At 34.6% G+C, this 20,134-nt stretch overlaps 1 protein-coding gene and 1 long non-coding RNA gene across 2 annotated transcripts in view; one reads left to right on the forward strand and one right to left on the reverse strand.

Annotated features, from left to right (window-relative positions):
* The first annotated feature begins 2,170 nt into the window (after positions 1-2,170).
* Positions 2,171-6,242, forward strand: LOC140603462 (uncharacterized). Its single transcript, XR_012006444.1, has 3 exons — positions 2,171-2,318; positions 5,018-5,199; positions 6,125-6,242. It is a non-coding gene; the product is annotated as an uncharacterized lncRNA (long non-coding RNA).
* Positions 6,243-10,443: 4,201 nt separating this feature from the next.
* GABRA2 (gamma-aminobutyric acid type A receptor subunit alpha2) overlaps positions 10,444-20,134 on the reverse strand; it is a 163,626-nt gene continuing 153,935 nt past the window's right edge. The window contains exon 12 of the transcript XR_012007073.1: positions 10,444-11,227. The gene's annotated coding sequence lies outside the window, so the exon portion shown is untranslated. The remainder of the gene's footprint in view (positions 11,228-20,134) is intronic.

Here is a 20,134-nt window from a genome sequence, read left to right on the forward strand (position 1 = left end):
TACGGTCAGTTGATCTATGACAAAGAAGGCAAGAATATATATATAGGGAAAAAGGTAGTATCAGTGAATGGTATTGGAAAACTGGGCAGCTGCATGCAAAAGAATAAAACTGGGCCACTTTCTTACACTTTACACAAAAATAACTTCAAAATGCATTAAAGACCTAAATGTGAGTCCTGAAGCCATCAAACTCCTAGAAGAAGACCTGGGTACTAATCTCTTGGTGCTAATCAGCCTTAGCAACAGGTTTATATAAGAATGTGGTTCTTCAAGAAAGGGAAACCAAAGCAAAAATAAACTATTGGGACTACACCAAAGTAAAAAGATTTTGTGCAGCAAAAGAACCCATTTTATATAAAATCAAGGTTACTCATCTATAAAAACAAAGGCATATAATCATGCCATTTGTGACAACATGGATAGACCTAGAGGATACTATGCTAAGTGGTATTAGCCAAACAGAGAAGGAAAGATACCATATGATTCTACATATATGTGGAATGTTAAAAACAAAACAAAACAAAATAAAAATCAATTCATAAATACAGAGAACAAGCTGGTGGTTGCCAGAGGGGAGGGTAGTGGAGAAGTGGGTGAAATAGGTGAAAGGGATTAAGAGGTATAAACTTCCCGTTATAAAATAGATAAGTCAAAAAATAAATAAAAAATAAATAAATAAAATAGATAAGTCATGAAGATGAAAAGTACTGCATAGGGAACATACTCAATAATACTGTAATGACATTGTATCATTTCAGATATTAACTACATTTATCTGGTGAGCATTGTATAATCTATAGAACTATGCTTCAATAATAAACATTTAAAAATAAAATCAAATAATGATTTAAAAAGTTAAAAAAATTTAAAAATGCTTATTTAAAAAGTCAGATGGTTATTTATTTGGTTTCATAATATATATATTTTGGTCACATTCTAGCATAATGATTAATTTCTGACAAAGAACACTCATGGTAAAAAAAAAAAAAAGCCAAGAAAACTCACTATAATTATCCTTATTTAATATTTTGGGATCTGATGTCTTTTGTCAAGAGGGGGAAAAGGGGAGGAATATGATTGAAAGAGACAAAATATCAACACTTCTAGTTTATTTGATTATATGATTGGAGAATTCAAGATATTCAATAAAAATATTAAAAATAAAATAAGATATTTAAAAAGTGATTCTTAACACAATGTGATTTTACAAAAATCTGTGGAAAAAAACAACTTTTTAAAAAGTATAAGAAAAAAATATTCCATTTATACAATCAAACAAGAAAGTAAAGTCCAGGACATCTGCTGAATCAAATGCATCAAGATCTCTGAAAGTAAAACTATTAAAGGACAAAAGAATTAACTAAACCAAATCCATTATTCATCAATATACCATGCAATATTGTTATAGTGTAAATTATTCCTAAATTAATATGGCATATTATAACCCTATTAAAATACCCAATATTATTTTTACTTAGGGAGACTGGTTCTGAAATATACTTGGAAAGATAAACATTTGGAAATATGCAAGGAAATTCTGAGTACAAGAAAAGAAAATAGTGGCTAATATTCCTCCAAGAGAGTAGATACTCGTATAAGGCCACAGAAATTAAAAAAAAAAAATCATTTTGTTTTGATGCAGAAAAAAATAGATTTATGAAATAGAATTGAGATTTTAGCAAGAGAATGAACTCCTCACAATATTTTTTCTGATAAAGGTGACATTTAAACCCAGCAGGTAAAAAATGCATTAATCCATAAATAGCACTGGGGCAACTGGGAAGGCCTTTAAGTAACAGTATTTTTTTTAAAGCAGAGGAAAGAATTAAAGAAAGGGAAAGAGGGAGAAAAAGAATAATCTAGATGCATCAAAGAATTAATACAAAAAGTGTAATAAGAAAAAATAAAGAAGGAAATAAAGCTGTAAAAACACTTGAAAAAAAACACCATATATGTACTCTCATATATTAGAATGGGAAAAGATTAATCAACAAGGCATAAACCCAAAAATTAGAAAGAAGAGACTGATAAAATTGAGTCTACATAAAATTTTGATGTATTTATAGTAAAACCATCATAAACAGTTTCAAATGCAAACATTACCCTGAGGAATCTACGAGTAGATTCTAGAATTCTAATATGGCTCCCAAGATTCCTAGCTTCTGAAAACCACAGTATTGTACAATTCCTTTCTCTTTAAATGTATGTAGAGCTAATAGAATATGGCTAAGGTGAATGGATTTTACAAATTTAATTAGAGTCCAGATGGTCGACTTTGAATTAACCAATAGGGGGAGGAGTCCATCCTGGTCTAAAAGGTGAGCCATTAAAAAAAAAAAATACAAAAAAAAAATACAGATATTCTCTGTAAGAAGAGACATGAAGCACCAGAGCTTCTCTCCCCCACCTAGAAGAATTCAGCTCTTGGGTATAAGAGGGTCTGAAAGAGGGCCACGTGACAAGAGACAATGGGTGGACTTCAGGACCCAAGACTGATTTTGAAAATAATACTTTGGGAAGTGAGACTGAGATTCTGTATTATAGTTCTGAATTAAAATTCTTTTAACTGGAAATGTCTATTACTGCGTCTATTACCTTCATGACTGCTTTTAAGAAAATAAACCTGAGGAAGGAAAGAAGTAGAATCAGTGCATATGGACAACAGTGTGACGGGACTATTCTAAAAGCAAGATATTAGAGAAGACAATAATGAGGTAGAGAGGAGATAGTTAAAGATTGGTAGAGAAGAGACAGGCATAAAAAAAGAGTTTGAAAATAAAACGAAATGGGAAATGATAGAATGAGAGCCTCAAGGATGAAGAAAGCAAGCTGAGGATACGAAAATAATTCAGTGCTTCCTCATTTGGCAGCCAGCCTTCTCATTCGGGGGAGATTCTCAGAGCTGCAAAGATTGGCCCTATGGCACATCTTAAAACTATTTTCCAACATTTCTTACATGCCTTCTTTTTCCTTAGCAGTTTTGTCACTTATGTCTTCCCAGAAACCATAGCACTGAACGAGAAATTAGCCTAGAGAGTATGTAGTCCAACGACTTTCCATGCTGGGTTGAAGGAGGCAAAGAGAGCCCCAACATAGACACAGTGATTCTCAAGTGAGGATAAAGGTCAGAGGGCAGAGTGAGAGAATGAAGTTGTGGGCAAGTGCTCAGCAAGGGAAGGTATTTCAAAGAGCTGCCACATTTATAATCTAATTTTATCCTTAAAACATCCACAAGACAGATAAGCCAGGGCTTACTATTTTTGTATTTCAAAGGCGTACCTGAGGGCCAAAAGGATGAGTGGCCGCGGTATATGACAATTTGTGTGCACATTTTGGTGGCTTCTTTCTATGACACCATGTGAAAACTGAGAGTTTTAAATGGTTTTTCTGATGATCAGAATGCTTTCTGATTGTTTTGAGAGTTTGAAGTTCTTGATATTCTCTAAAATTTCATCTCTCTTACTACCAAGTGCAATTTTGTGTTCCAATCCAAAAATTTCTTGACAGTGGTTATTTCTGTAAGGAGGGGATCGTGGATGATTTTGCCTTTTCCCCTTTTCTCTTTTCATTTTTCTAAAATAAGCATGCATGAGATTTATCGTCTCCAATCTATAATTGTTACAAATTTTCAAAAAAAATATTTTAGCACATATTAAGAGACTTCCTGACAAGAGGACCCTTAAAAAAATATGCCATGTACCACGAAATAACGTTTTAAAAGAACAATATGTCTCTGCAGAAGTCCAGAGTAAATATTTAAAACAAGATAGGAATAGCTTAGCCTCCTGATTACAAACATAGGTTCTGAAATCAAACGATTTGGGTTCATAGCCAAGCTCTGTGTGACACAACGAGACTCAGGAAACATTTTCTGCTGATGACAATTAAGAAAGTGGTTAAGATGCACAAACTCTAGGGTCCACACAAGTTGAGTTGGAAAACTGGCCTCATTATTATTGCAGCAGTGACGGTCTACAGACAACTGAACCTAACTCCAGGGTTTCGTGTGTAAAAGAAATATAGCACTTTGTTTGCAAAGTCTGTCAAACTAATAATGATTGCTATTTATTATTAATTAGATTATTGATAACTATGAATTATTACTGCTATCTTTGATAATTACAAAGCCTTATTATCCTTTGTGACATAATGATGCTCCTAAAGAATTATTTTGTACCTTACCCTGACTCAGTAATTCTCTGACCCAGCATGAACAAAATAATTCAGATGTCTGAGAGATAAACATAATTCTGCCAAGATCAATATTAGGAAGAGGGCAGTTTTCTTGTGAAGGAACCACAAAAATATGGCAAATGCCTCACCTATTCACTCAGCTTTGATGAAAAGCTCCACAATCGTTTGACCAAATGATATTTCGGGGGGAAATGTGCGATTCATTGGTCAAACTCAGAACCCCCTATATACTAAAAATAACAGATGTCAGCTGCGCTAGCTCACTTATCAACACCCACTGTTTTTTTCATTCAACATATATCGACTGTATCCTTACCTAGGCCAGTCATTGTTCTTGGGTCTGGAAACACATCAGTAATGAAGAAGACAGACGAATGTACTTTTCTTGTCAAGTTTGGGATACAAGGAGAAAAATAAAATATAAATATACAAATAAGGTCATTTGGGGGTAGTTTTAAGTACCACAAAAAAAAAAAAAAAAAAAAAAAAAAAAAAAAAAAAACAAATAAGTACCACGAAGAAAACAAAACAGTGATTTGGGAGAGTGAGTCAGGGGTAGGGATGAAAGGCAACCCATGACAGCCAGTAGTCAAGGAAGACCTCTCGAATGTGATCACGTGGGAGAGGAAATCTGTGTGACAAAAAGGAAAGATTCTGGAAAAGACCAGGGGGACGAATACTGCAAGCAGAGAGGGATGGGGAGCAGTGTAGTAAATGACCTTGAGAATGGTGTAAGAGGACACTGAAGCTGTCAACAACGTCCAGAATCTGATGGCCTAGTGTGATGGGTCAAACCTGAATTTTAACTCTCCTTAAATTTCAGAGCAGCTATGTGAACAGTTTGCCTGTTAATGGGGGTAACTACCATCGGGGGACCTCCCGCGAGGCTGTGATCCAGCAGAGCTGCAGGGATGGGACCCCCTCAAATCAAGTGCAACCAACGCATTCACTTGGATCTCAGACTTGGTTTCTTTACTGCTACTACAACTGGTTTAAAGATGCCAGGTGTTTCGCTTTGCTTATACTTTGTTCCGAGCAAAGTACATTATTTGAAAACCCAGTAACTAAGTAAGGTAATAATCTTAAACTAACATTGTGGGTGAATAGTTTAAGAGGATAAAAGAAAGTTTATTTTGTTCCCTTTAAGTATCCCATGATTCTACGATAACTATGACATTAAATATAAGGTATGATATTGTTGTCTCCCATATTCGGGACTAAACATATCTCGTTAATGAGTTCTGAATCTTAAATTTAACTCTATGAGAAACGCTGATTTATCCGGAATGCCCTAGGAATAACTAGATGAAGACAGAGACAGGATGGCATTCCTTCATTCTCTTTTCTGATTCACTCACGTGTGTTTCAGAATAGCCCTCAGTATCACAGCACTAAGGTAAGGGACTCTTCACTGAAATGCTGATGAAACCGAAGGAAATAGCAGACTGACTTTTTCCTCCCTACAATTTTCCCAATCTCCCAAGGCAAGAGCCTCTCAAGAAAAGAGCATTTTCCCCCATAATGGCTTTTATTGGCAATAGATGCCCTGGCTGTGACTCATCTGGGCCATGTTTTGTTGGCTGCTCATCTCCCATTTCATTGGCTTGCCACACATGGATAAGTTTTCTTTCTCTGGTTATAGTAGGAGAGCACGAGTGAGTCCTCTTCTAATTCTTTGCCCTTGATCATTTACACTATGATCTGGGTTCAAGAGTGTGAAAGTGACTGGCAAATCCATTAAGCAAACTTTTACTCCTCTTCCCATACATACCACGAGGCTACCTGTCCTACCTAATATTGTAGACAGGTTTGGGGACTTGTCTACCGCTAGTCAATGTAACCAAAATGTAAGCAAAAGAAGTATCTTTCCATTTTCTGAACTACAAGTATTCCTAAGTGTCAATGACCACACTGTTGCCTCAACTGTCAGATTGATGAAGACAAGCACTGCACATCTAAATGCCATGTATTAAAGACAGTGGAGCCACAGATGAAGAAGCCTGGATCCCAGATTATCTTGTGGAGAGCCATAATACCTGTACTGGAACTTTATGTGATCAAGAAATACATTTTTCCTGTTTCAAAACCATTTTTGATACATTTATTTTGGGAGTTGTTGTCTTAAGGAGACAACAAGTATTGCATTTTAATTCAGGAAAAGATTTGGAAAAGTTGGTTCTTTCCTGTAATATGAAGTAAAGTGATGTAAACAAAATCAGAAAGTAGTTGTAAGAGAATCTGAAACATCTAAGTGTTCAGACATGTAACCCTGATTCAATGAAAGTCTTCCTTTAGGAAAAAAATCAATCTTTCCCACTAGCTATAAAGCCCTCTTATAATTACCAGACCATTGATTTTCAGGGAGATGTAACAAGAATAGGTAAAATCAGATTTTCAGAAAAGAAAAAGTAGAACAAACTATTAAATGTTTGATTAAATGAGAAACATGTTCACATAAACTAAAACATTATTTTACTTTAAACTGACTTCTAAACTCTGGAGATCCTAATTTTACATATTGGGATAATAAGAGGCGATTGTCATATGCATCTCTGACAACATTCAAGAAAAGTACCACATACGATATCACAGTTAGGCTTTGCCAGGGGTATTTATGATTTTTGGTTGGGGGCATTATATACTCTTCTTGGTCTTTAAATTGAAACTTAGTCCCAATTTATAGCCCATACACAGTCCTGTCTAAAAAGTGGTATCTTGCAAAAAGGCAGTGAACATGGTACAAGAAGTCAATAAAAAGAACGAGAGTTTCAGGGTGGGCAAAACCATAGGCTCTAAATTGGTGTTGGGATTGGTCATTGAGGGGATGAGACTACTGGCTGACCAGTGAGCTGGACCTAGGGCATGAGAGGCTCCTTAACCCCTCCCCTGTCCTTGGACTATACCCCCCACCTACTAGTCACACCCTCGCAGCTGTTATAAAGATGTAGTTTGGAAAAGTAAGGTGCTGCCGAGACCATCTGGACTGAATATGTGACTGAAGCCAGGTGAGACCTCTGCACAAACTTCCAGGACTCTAGCAGAGGGTAGGGGCAGAGATCTGCTGCACCTGTGGCTGCCCAAGCAAGCCTCCCAGGTAAGTTCTCGTGTTTTAACTAAATCTGCCAATATCAACCTGCAACGTCTGGCCTCCTGTGGTCTCTCCTTGCCCTACGTGTACAGGGGCCAGTTTCAGATTTCACCCAGAAAACTCCTGAGGTTGTAATTCAACAATTGGGCTTTCTGGTGATACATAGAAGTGATATGATTATTCTCCTCAAACTTGCATGTCACGATGTAAAAGAACAAAGAAGTAAATCAAAAAGTAACTTCACTGCATCAACATTATTTACGACCCACGGAGCATAATCAGTTCACACATTTGGTGGTGGGGAGAGATTGTCGGGGGCCCCAGAAAAGTAATAAAGCATAGTAGCTAACCAAGTTTTGAAGTTTGAATGGTCTAGATTTATTCTGTCCTTTGCCAGTTGTGCGTCCTTGGCCATTTTATTTCACATCTTTGAGCTTCGCAAGCCTCGTACGTAATAAGTGACTAAAAAACAACTCACCCTATACATGTGAGATATAAATGATATAATGTGTTCATGTGTTCATGATATTTAACTGGGAGCTGGCACATGGCCAGCTCCCAATAAACGTTAAGTGTCTTTTCTGAATAATCTTTATTATTCTTTTCCTCCTCAGTTACAAAGCAATACACAAAACTTCATACAATATAAGGAATACATAGAGACACAGTGAAATGATAGTAAGGAATCCCGTTGAGCAGTTTCAGACTCCTTTTAAGGAATTTTCCACGTTCAACTCATTTAATTTTTAATAGCAATCCAGGTTTTTTATCAATGAGAAAACCGAGGCTCAAAAAAAAGGTGAAGTGAATTGACCGAGATCACATGACCAGGGTTAAAATAACTTCCCTCTGGGCCTGCTTCTTCAAGTGGTTTCCTCCTTGGGCCATTTCGCCTTTTCTTATAAAGACAATAGGCCTTTGGACTGAGGGCCCATCCTGGTCCAGTATAATCTTATCTTAACAAGCTACATCTGCAAGGACTCTTTTTCCAAATAAGGTCACTTGCTGAGGGATCAAGGATCAGGACTTCAGCATTTCATTTTGAGAGACACAATTCAACTCTTATCACTCTTATAATAATATACGAGTACATTACTTTCTCAATTTACATATTTTAAAGTTCCTTAAAACCAGTACCTATTTAGGATAGTGAATGCAAGGATTGTAATGCTTCTGTGATTTTTTTTTTAGGCTAAAAATATACTGGATAGCTATAAACTGTATTCATGTATGGATGTGTTTATTTCATATTTTCCTGGAATATCTGGATGTATAGTTTTTTTCCCTGCCCCAGATTCTCCAGTCTACAGACTTTGGATGATAGAATTGACTAGAAACAAAACCAAAATTGAGCTCATTTCTATCATGGATGATGTAAAATTGGATATCAGTCAGATTAGAAATAAAAATCCTTGACACCTTTCTTCAGTTCAACTCGAGGATGTTGAGAAAAGTGAAAATAACTTGAAAGTCTTTTTGTATCTGCAGAAGTAGGAGAAATACACATCCAGGTAATAGTGTTGTTTGTTCAGCACCAAAGAGCAAGTCAGCCTCTCCCGATCAGACACTTTCCGCTCTGTATTTCCTTTGTATCTTCTCTCAGTTCCTTCTACCCAAGCTCTGTACACCAGGACTATCACAGTAAGTACACAACCTGGGTTCATATCCGGATTCACATCTACAGACAAATTGAAGGATCAAGGGTGTTCACTCACTGTCAATTATTTATTGAAACTTATCAAGACAAATATGATACACGGAGAGGATTCCAAAATGAAGAAACTTTCCAAACCTTAAGGACCTTGGAAACAAATTGATGAAAATTTCAGACCTGTAACTTTGTAATTTTAGAACTCTATATTAATTTATTTTTACCAAAAATAATTTACCCCATTTTATGCCAAAATTAATTTATGTAACCCTTAAAATACAGATTGTGTAATAACATTGCATTTTTTTATTTGAGTATAGTTGACACACAATGTTGCATTAGTTTCAGGTGTGCACCTTAGTGATTTGGCAAGTTTTATACATTGTGCTGTATTCGCCACAAGGGTAGTTGCCATCTATCCCATTATGTTGCTGTTACGGTATTATCGACGGTATTCCTTATGCTCTGCCTTTTATTCCTATAACTTATTTATTCCATACCTGATTTGTAATGACATTTAAAAAAATAGTCTTTGGAAAAATAATCTAAAGTGATAGACTTTGACTACATCTTAAAATATCATTAATAGTCACCTATGAAACAGAAATACCTATTGTTACAAATTCTAAATGTTTCTTCAACTAAAAGTATAGCCAGGCACGATTTTTCATTTCGAGAACAAGGAAAATACCTGGAAATGATCATGTTTATAAAATGACCTAGTGCTTAGGGTTAGAATATTTATAAAAATAAAATGGCCTAATGGTGATTTTAGCTTTGATGAGCAGCCATTAATGACTTATTGGCAAGCATGTTTCTCAAGACACATCATAGTAATCACTTTTACCCATTTTTCAAATAAGATCAATACATTGAGGATGTTGAATATATCATGAATACACATGTATATATATTTCTTTAATGTAAACTTTCCATGGAATACACATATGGAAAAGCACAAATCACAAGTGTGCAAATCAATGAATTGTCACAAATTAAACATACGTATAACCAGTAGCCACCTCAACCAGAACGTTATCAGAATCCAAGAAGACTCCCTTACACCCACTTTCAATTTATAACCTCACAAGTATAAATAGTTTTAACATAATGGATTAGTTTAATCGATCTTTTTAACTAACGAAATCACACACATTCAGCCATGATATTGGATGTGATTTTTAAAGTTTGCAGTCCATCCACTACTATACATTATTCCCAATCTGTACCTGGCTAAATGTGTATGTCTATATATGTTCTATATGTACAAAAATATGTTTTAATACTATAAAATTATATATCCAACCTATTCTTGATACATATTTGAGTATTAAATATGTTAGATGTTAGGCCACTAGCTAATTATTCCATGGTAGCTCTGACTTTTAAAACATTTTTTAAAAATCCAAAACACATTTTTGAGTACTTTAAAAAACTATGAAAAACCTCATGTACAGTTTAAAATATATACAGGACAAACAAATCTTTTGCGAATAGTGGAATGAATCTTGGCATATCAATATTTTGATAGGTGGAAATCAACAGTTTTATTGTACAGTCTCCTATTTCAAACTTTCAACAAATAATTGTCAGACTTCAGGATATTCAACTTAGAAATCGCTTGACTGTTAAAGGGTTCATTCTGACATCTTATTCAGAGATGCCATATTATTCATGATATGTGTAGAATTAGTTTCCTTTGCCCTGAGGGATTGTAAAGGATCCAAGATCATGCATCATGATTAAAGAGAAATTGAATAGTTAAATCCTTAAGTACATGTGACAAGGAATAAGGCAACCCCTCTGTTATCCAGGCTATTCTTTGGCCAGCTGCCAATGATATTCAATCAGACGGGGACTTCCGACAAGATGCGCTGCCTCTGAATCAGAAGGTCCATATTATCGTTCTCAATAAAAACACAAATGTCAGCTGAGATGGCCCAAGAGTGCAGGCCTGCTGAGATTCCTTTTCCTTTATAATTCAAATAAAATTAGTATCTCTTCATCTACTCACTGGGACACTTAAGACCCTTCTTTTATCTTCAGAAGCCTGGGTGCCTGGTGCAGGCTGAGTTAGAGAAACTATCTTTCTTCACATCACCTCTGGCCCCACTTGTCTCTTCTTTTAGGTCAAATCGGGCCCATCAGAGTATTTTGCTTAAACAAAAGTACATTTAATTTAAAAGGAAATAACACAGTCCATTAGTGCCACAGGTTGACTACATCAGTGGTAGCTTTAAATTGCCTTTTTTCTTTTTTGCTTCCTTTCTCTCTTGCATGGCTCCTTTACAATCCTTTAAGTAAAAAAAAAAAAAAAAATCCATAGCATATGTTAATTCTGCCATAAATATATGTATGGCTTTCTTTAAAGTTAATTTAAGACCAACTGCTAATATCAGGATGGATAGAGTCCTGTGGGTGTTTAATTCTTGGTAGACTCCAAAAATCCAGAAACATCTGGGATGGTTTTCAAAATATTATAGTAAATGTATTACTAAAGAGACCTATGATCCCGAAATAACCTACTGGGATGGCATCATAATTTTTATTATTTATTATCTATTAGCTGGATGATGTTTGGTGATTAAACTATCTTCCTTATCTCTGAAATGAAAAGAAAATAATGGGATCACAGAGTTGTTGTGAGATAATTTATGTAAGATAGTGTCTGGTACATAATAAGAACTGTGTATGCACTTGTTATTAATATTACAATTATTACCAAATGCTTCTAAAATGCAATATGTAATTATTATCTGTGAAATTCCAAACTAAAAGAAAATCAGAGTGATGCGGTCCAGGAACCAGAAAGGTTTTTGACTTTTACCTCCATTCTTCAACAGCTATGAAACTTCAAGCTATTAAATAAGCCTTCTGGGCTTCAATTTCCTAATCTGTAAAATGGGCACAGTTATTCATACCTTGAAGTATTGTCCCAGGGATTCAGTGATACAATTAGTGGCATGTTCCAGAAAGTATATACAAAACCTCCAATAAATATGAATTTCCTTTACTTATTCAGTTTGTTTGATGCCTGAGTGAATGGAACTTTTTTTTTTTTTTTTTTTTTTTTAATAACCTACAGGCACTTGACAAGGGTAAAATAACCGGTGTTCAAGGTGTTAGTAGATTAGAAGTAGAGAGACAAAATGAATCATCACACCTAAACATGTCACATTCTATTATTCTATACTCTCACCCAAAAAACAACAGAAAAGCAGACAGTCTGGGATCTTAAGAAGAATGAAATCTACTGCACAAATAAAACATGACACATTTTGTTCCTGACAGTTTTCCTACCACAGCAAGAATTATCTTTACACTCAACCAAAAAAGATGTATATAATTCAGGTGGGTAAGATTTATAAACATTATGAGGTTGGATTAAAATGAAATTCAAACAAACACTTGTAATCTCAAGGATTAAACCTCTTTCATTTCAGAAAAATGCAATTTAAAATGTCATTTAACCTTCCAATTATTTTCTTTGATGATGGTTGCAATCATTATAAAATATATGATTTGGACAAATGAATGATCAAATGAAATTTGATCATTTTTGATCAGTGAAATGATCAAAATTCCAAGAAGCGTATTTATTTGTTCTACAATAAGGCTATATTGACTTTTAAAAAAACATTGCTAGAAATTTCATGAAATTTCATATATATATATATATATATATATATATATAATCTTGTTGATTACTTAATGCTAAGGGAAAAGAAAGCTAATGATATTAAATTGTATCTAAAAGCCTCTTCTAAGTATTCACTTTTTTCAGCCAGACCTAGAATACTATTTTTCTTTTATTTTCTTTTTATTTTCTAAAACTATAACTAGTGTCATTTCCCAAAGACAAAAATAAAGCAGGAATAGGTTTTGAGGGTGTCAGGTTTCTAAAGTTTTTGACTAATGAGGAATCTTTACGTCTATACAATATATCATTTCCTTGATGTATTTAATACCAAATATAATTGTTTAGATATCTTGAGATTGAAACACAGCTGATACCAAAATACAGGAATGTGGGTGTCTAATGTAAAAGAGGGATCCAAGCCAATCTGTGATTTCAGACTAATGGGACCCTTGTTCCTAAAATTGTTTTTTTTTTTTTTTTTTAAGATTTCATTTATTTATTCATGAGAGAGAGACAGAGAGACAGAGATAGGCAGAAGGAGAAGCAGGCTCCATGCAGGGAGCCTGATGTGGGACTCGATCCCGGGTCTCCAGGATCAGGCCTTGGGCTGAAGGTGGCACTAAACCGCTGCGCCACCCAGGCTGCCCTTGTTCCTAAAATTGTTCTAGATCTGAGTTCTTTAGGGTTGAACCCAACATGTAAATTCCATTTCCATGTCTTTTTGAGATTACCAAATTAGCATGCTTGTACAGTATAACTCTAGAGCTAGTTCATCTAGCTAGGAGAAAAGGTCAATTCAAGAATGTTAATGAAGTGCAATAATTTTAAGATGTTAAGATTTTCCTATTGAAAGTACATTTGTAAAAGACATAGTAATCCTCTCAGTCTTTTTTTAAATATTATTTGGAGGCATTCATACGTATACTTCTTTTGCAAATGACAATGTACCTCCATGCTAGTGCTTAAGAATTCAATTCTGTGTCTCAGACACATTTTCTCCTGATGTCATCCACATCCGTTGCTTCAGGGAATACTAATATTCTGAATGTTCCTAAATCTCTAGCTCTGGCTCAGATTACAGCAAGTTCCTTCAAGTCCTCAAGGACTTCAAACTCGTAAAACTAAACTCATTATCTTTCCCTTCAACTTAACTCCCTACTCTTACTACATTTGTGTCCACCCATGCTCTCCCTTTATAGTTAGTGGTGCCCTTTTTATTATTCATCCAATTTTGAAAGTCAGAATCAGGGAATTAATCTTAGATATTTTTCTCCCTTTAAAACCTATATCTGGGATCCCTGGGTGGCGCAGTGGTTTGGCGCCTGCCTTTGGCCCAGGGCGTGATCCTGGAGACCCGGGATCGAATCCCATGTCGGGCTCCCGGTGCTTGGAGCCTGCTTCTCCCTCTGCCTGTGTCTCTGACTCTCTCTCTCTCTCTCTGTGACTATCATAAACAATAAAAAAAATCAACAAAACAAAAAAAAAAATTAAAAAAAATAAAAAAAATAAAAAATAAAATAAAACCTATATCTACCCACTCATTTGGGTAGTTATTATTGCCAAATAGCTTAGGTTTCCAACTTCAGTACATACTGACTCTATGAATATGGAAAGCAGCTTAATTTGTTTGAATTTTAGTGTCCTTGCTTGAAAAAAAATGATAAAAATAGTATCTCACAGAGTTGTTATGATAATTAATTTAAATAAATTAATATATGCAAAAAATTCCTGTATACCAGTGTCTGGTATATAGTAATCATCCAATAAATGTCAGTAGTAGCAGCAGTATTGGTAGTACTTTTAAGGTGAGTAAATTCTTGTAAATAAGAGCAATTAGAACATTCAATATCTTCTATAAATGAAGAAAATTCGTGATCTCTGGACAAATTTTTTCTTGAGCTGCAAATGAATGGTTATATAAGTGATCCCTTTCCCAAGAGGCCTTCAATATTACAAATGAGGCTAACTCTCATTGTTAAGTAGTTTTTATTTCTAGAAATAGTCTGCTGCTACAGAAAAGTATTTGAAAATTTCATCAAATTTATATTTTGATTAGGATGATTCTGTCTCCAAAATCTTTTATTCATTGTATAAAACTATGGTACAAAACTAAGGTATTAAATTTGAGATACACTTTCATCATAACAATAATAGCAATACATCAGAGAAACATTAGCTTCAAGTGGAATGGTTATAAAATCAAAAGGCCATTAATACTTAATAAAAGATTTTCAACAGGCCAGCTACAGCTTCAATAACAATTCATAAAACCTATTCAGTATGAGATACAAATCCCAAGAGCTTAATTCTACATTCTAACTGTCCGTCTGTTTAGTATTTATTATGAGTTATATTTATGACCATTTCTTACCACGCTGTGAAAGGATCTGGCTCCTTGAATATAACTTCTTCTCCCATCCTACTTTGTTCTAACCACTGTGTCTTCTTTCCTTTCCCTGAATAACCTCAACCCCTCCTTTACTTTGCACCTGGCAACAATTCTATGAGCAGTGTTCTTATCACCACAAAATTTCATTTGGGGGCACTTAGGTAGTTCAGTTGGTTGAGTGTCTGATTCTTGGTTTTAGCGCAGGTCATGATTTCAGGGTCAAACTCTACATTAGGCTCTATGCTTAGCACAGAGTCTGTTGGAGATTCTCTTTTCCTCTCCCTCTCCCTCTGCCCTTCCCATTGCTCATGCACACACTCTCTATATATTAAATAAATAAATAAATAAATAAATAAATAAATAAATAAATAAGTAAGTAAGTAAAATCTTTAAAAAATAAATCTTTCATTGAAATACACTGTCAGGTTGCTTGCTACAATTCATAGTATGTTTCAGCTAATCTTATATATTACCAATTTAAGTATGAAATATTTAATAATGCAGAATGATTATATCATAAGCATGCCTGAATAAATCTCTGCAAACGTATTATGTCCTTTAATTTTCATAGCAAATTTGTCGATAGAATTAATATTGTGATTTTATAGATGAGGATACTTCTGGTCAGAAAAGTTAATTAACTTACCAAGCTCAAACACATGCTGAGTCCAAACTGACTTATTTTTTTGTTCCAAGTTGAATGTATTACTTACTGAATCCTCAGAAAGCACTATTTTTTTTTGTTCCTAAAACATTAACTTGTCTCAACACCAATCAAAGTAGAACACTAACCCTCATTTTCCTGTATTATCTCTGTTGCCTATATTGTTTGGTTCTTTTCTGATTTTGCAGACAGGCTTACATAAAAAGAATTGTATGAAGTCACTTTAAATTTTTTCTGAGCCAGTAATCTGTCAAATGAAGTAAGACTTGGGAGTACTGCTGCTGATTGAAAATTAATCATCCTTTATCATATTTGTCCATATCTTTGTCAACTGGGATTTTATGAAATAATTTAAATTGAGCATGATTTTGATAAATTCCCCAAGTGCATTCAATATTAGATATCAAGATTAGGTGACAAGAATCATTTCTTGATGAAAGTTAATTTTAATTATCTCGAAAACTATTTCCATATGTTAGATTGTGGGTGACAATATATTTTCTTTCTATCTCTAAAGAGTAATTCTAATTGATCTATCTATTAAAGTTACGAAAATGTAAGGGTTTTTATTTCCCATTTATTATAACTTATTCAAATGAATATAAACATTGTAAGAGTAACTAGGAAAATGAAGTTATATGGAATAATTTAAAGAAGAAAATATGCACAAGTAGTTAATTGTATTAATAAATTTGTGTTTATGTGTAGCTATGTGTAGCTACATATGTGTAGCTATGTTTGAAAATATATCTCTTTTTTTCTTTTCCTCTTTAAAAAAATCCACAGGACAACTTTTGCAGCTGTTTCAATTGGAGTAACAGAGAAGTGATTTTTTTCTCACATCTGAGGGGCTCCAAAAAATCAGACAAAATAGATAAAGCAATATTTTTAAAACATTAGATATCAGGCAATGGAGGACAGGGATACCTGAAAGATAGAAAACAAATGAGCTGAGGCGTATAGCTTTGAGAGAGTTTGAAGCCATAGCATGGGTGTAATAACTAAAGCAGAGCCTGGAGGATTTCATAAGTTAAGGAGATGAATATAGAGAAACCAACCCAGCTAGTTCATATGACATACTACCAGAAATAAGAGAGCTACACAGAAGGAGAGAACTCTGGAGATCTGCAGAGGGTACCCTGAGTATTTTGAAAAATTACCCATTAGAGCAAATGCATAAGGAATCAGATTTTAGGGAAGAACCAACCATCCAAAGAGACAGAGGGAACATCAACAAGTTCCTTCACACAAGCTGATTTCAATGTCTAGTTTCATGAGCTGGATTAGAGAAGCTCACAATTCATAAGGCATTGAATAGAGAACTTACAGAGATCTTGCCTCACTACTAGGAGATAATAAGTCATAGACAGCTCTGCTCAGGACCTACCCAGCAAATCATAGAAGCAATACCTTAACAGATCAAACCATTTCCAAGTAAACTCACTACATCCCAGAATGAAGTTTAAGAAGATGTATAAAAATGCAAAAATATTCAACACTCAACAAGGCAAAACTCATAATGTCTGGCATTCAATCAAATATTACTCAAGGCAGTAAAACACAGCTCACAACAGAGAGAATAATCAATCAATGAAAATTGATCTGCATTTTAAAATCAGCGGAAAGAGACATCATAACTGTACTACCTTTGGTCAAACAGTCAAGCAGAGACACAGAGAATACAAATAAGACACAAATCAAACTTCTAGCAATAAAAACTACAATGGCTGAGATGAAAAATACACTAGATGGGACTAATAACATGGTCAAATAAAATTTTGAAGACAGAATGGCTAAAAACTTTCCAAGTTTGATGAAAATTGTAAATTCACAGGTCTGAAATTTCAGGATATATTTCAAAGGTGCAGCCAAGTGGATGTCCTGATAAGCTGGATGTGGAGTTCGAGAGAAATTGAGTTAATAGAGTTAAGCTAAATTCTGTATATTTACCCAAAGGAATTGAAATCAAGATCTTGAGGGGACATGAACATCCCCATGGGCACTGCAGCACTATTCATAATAGCCAAGATGTGGAAACAACCTAAATATTCATTGACAAATGAATGGAAAAAAAAGTGGTAGATAAATACATATCTGGTCTTTAAAAGGAAGGAAATTCTGCAATATCTGACAACAGGAGTGAACCTTGAGGATATTATGCTAAATGAAATAAGCTAGTCAGAGAAAGCTAAATACAGCATGATCCAGTTAGCTGAGGTATCAAGAATAGTTAAATTCACAGAATCAAAGAGTGGAATGATGGTTTCCAGGGGCTGAGAGAAGGAAATGGGGAATTACTAATCAATTGGTGTAAAGTTGGGATGCGTGGGTGGTTGAGTGGCTGAGCATCTGCGTTCAGCTCAGGTGGTGATCCCAGGGTCCTGGGATCAAGTTCCGCATCAGGCTCTTTGTAGGGAGCCTGCTTCTCCCTCTGCCTATGTCTCTGCCTCTCTCTTTGTGTCTTTCATGAATAAATCAATAAAATCTTTTTAAAAATAGGTATAAAGTTGATGAATATACCTTATACATCTGCTGCACAACATTGTACCTATAGTCAACAATAATATATACACTGAAAAAACTTGAAATTAGATCTCATCATAAGTGTTCTTACTATGATAAAACAAATAAAATAAAAAAATTTAAAAAGAATGATTTAAGTATGATTTTTTTATCTGAGCAAATGAAAGTTGGACTTCCTCTCATTTGATATAGGAATTAAGGATAGGATAGGTGGTTGTGTGTGTGTGCTGTGTGTGTGTGTGTGTGTGTGTGTGTTGTAGATACTGGGTTTGAAAACACATCAGATACCTAGGTAGAGATATCAAGCATGAAGTTATGAAGTTATATATGATCTAATGTCCAAGGCAGCGGTCTAGAACAGAAATTAAGTTGAGTATTTTCAGCATATAGATGATGAGACTGAGTGGACCTCCAAGGACAGAATCTAGATAGAATAGATAAAAGTTCCAAACCGAACCCTGGGGCATTCACCCTTTAAATGACTGATGAGAAGGAGAATATACAACAAAAAATGAATTAAAAGAAATAACATTGGGGGGCAGTAGAAGAAACAAGAACATGGTGTATCCTGAAAACCAATGCAGAGATTTATTCATGCACACTTATGATATAATCATTCTGCATTATTAAGTATTTCAATACTTAAATTGGTAATATATAAGATTAACTGAAACGTACGATGAATTGCAACAACCTGACAGTGTATCTCAATTAAACACTTATTTTTTATTTATTTATTTTTAAGACTTATTTTTTAAAGATTTTATTATTTATTTGTTTGTTTGTTAATATATAGAGAGTGTGTGCATGAGTAAGGGGAAGAAGAGACAGGGAGGGAGAGGAAGAGAGAATCTCCAACAGATTCTGCACTAAGTATAGAACCTAATGTAGGGTTTGATCTCATGACCCTGAAATCATGACCTGAGCTAAAACCAAGAATCACACACTTAAGCAACTGTACCACCTAAGTGCCCCAAATGAAAGTTTTAAATTTAATTTCCTCAATTATGAAAGAAATTCTTTCTGATATGAAAATTCAAATGTCATTCTCCCTGTCAATGAACACTTAAGAACACTTGTTTTAGTTTGAAACTACCATTCACAATTTAATAAATAAGCAACCAGTCGTCAGTATTCTGCACAATGGAGGTTCTTTATATTATATATACTACATATACTGCAGACTATGCTAAAAACTATAATATATTTTAGGTTATTTAAGTTGAATAAACTTCGTTCAAGTAGAAACAAGGAACTTGAAAAAAAGAAATCATTCACAAACAAAAGACAACTACAAAACTATAGGACAGGGATGCCTGGGTGGCTCAGCTGTTGAGTGTCTGCCTCTGGCTCAGGTCATATCCTGGGGTCCTGGGATCGAATCCTGCATCAAGCTCACCACAGGGAGTCTGGTTCTCCCTTCACCTATGTTCTCCCTTCACCTATGTCTCTGCCTTTCTCTGTGTGTCTCTCATGAATAAATAAATAAAATCTTAAAAAAAAAAAACCCAAAAACTGTGGGACAAAGTTAATACTCTAGCTATTCTGAAGAGAATCTTTTTTTTTTTTTTTAAGAGAATCTTAATGTAACTAGATCTTACATAAAACATTTTTACAAATGTCTGGGAATTCAAGAAGGAAGAAAAATCTCTACGGAATATTTCCTTCACCCAAAAACCAAACACAAACAAACAAATACCAGTAAGTTAAAAGGTGTGGAAGCCTGAAGGAAATATCAATGCTAGCTCAGAGACTCAAAGTGATAACACAAAACCTGTGTATCTTGTTTTTACAAGAGACAAGGTCAGCTCAGAAAAGTAGAAGCCTTGGAGCCCTGTGAGAACAAATGCAAATTTTCTCTCAAATAAAAGACACCCAACTGCATCCTCTAGATTCTCACATAGTAAAATGAAAAATGTTGAACCCTTAAGCAAAGATCAAATGTATAAGAGAACATGGAATTATTAGAGTCAGAGAAACAAACA

The sequence above is a fragment of the Canis lupus genome, chromosome 14 (genome assembly GCF_048164855.1).
Source record: "Canis lupus baileyi chromosome 14, mCanLup2.hap1, whole genome shotgun sequence".
NCBI classification, from domain to species: domain Eukaryota; kingdom Metazoa; phylum Chordata; class Mammalia; order Carnivora; family Canidae; genus Canis; species Canis lupus.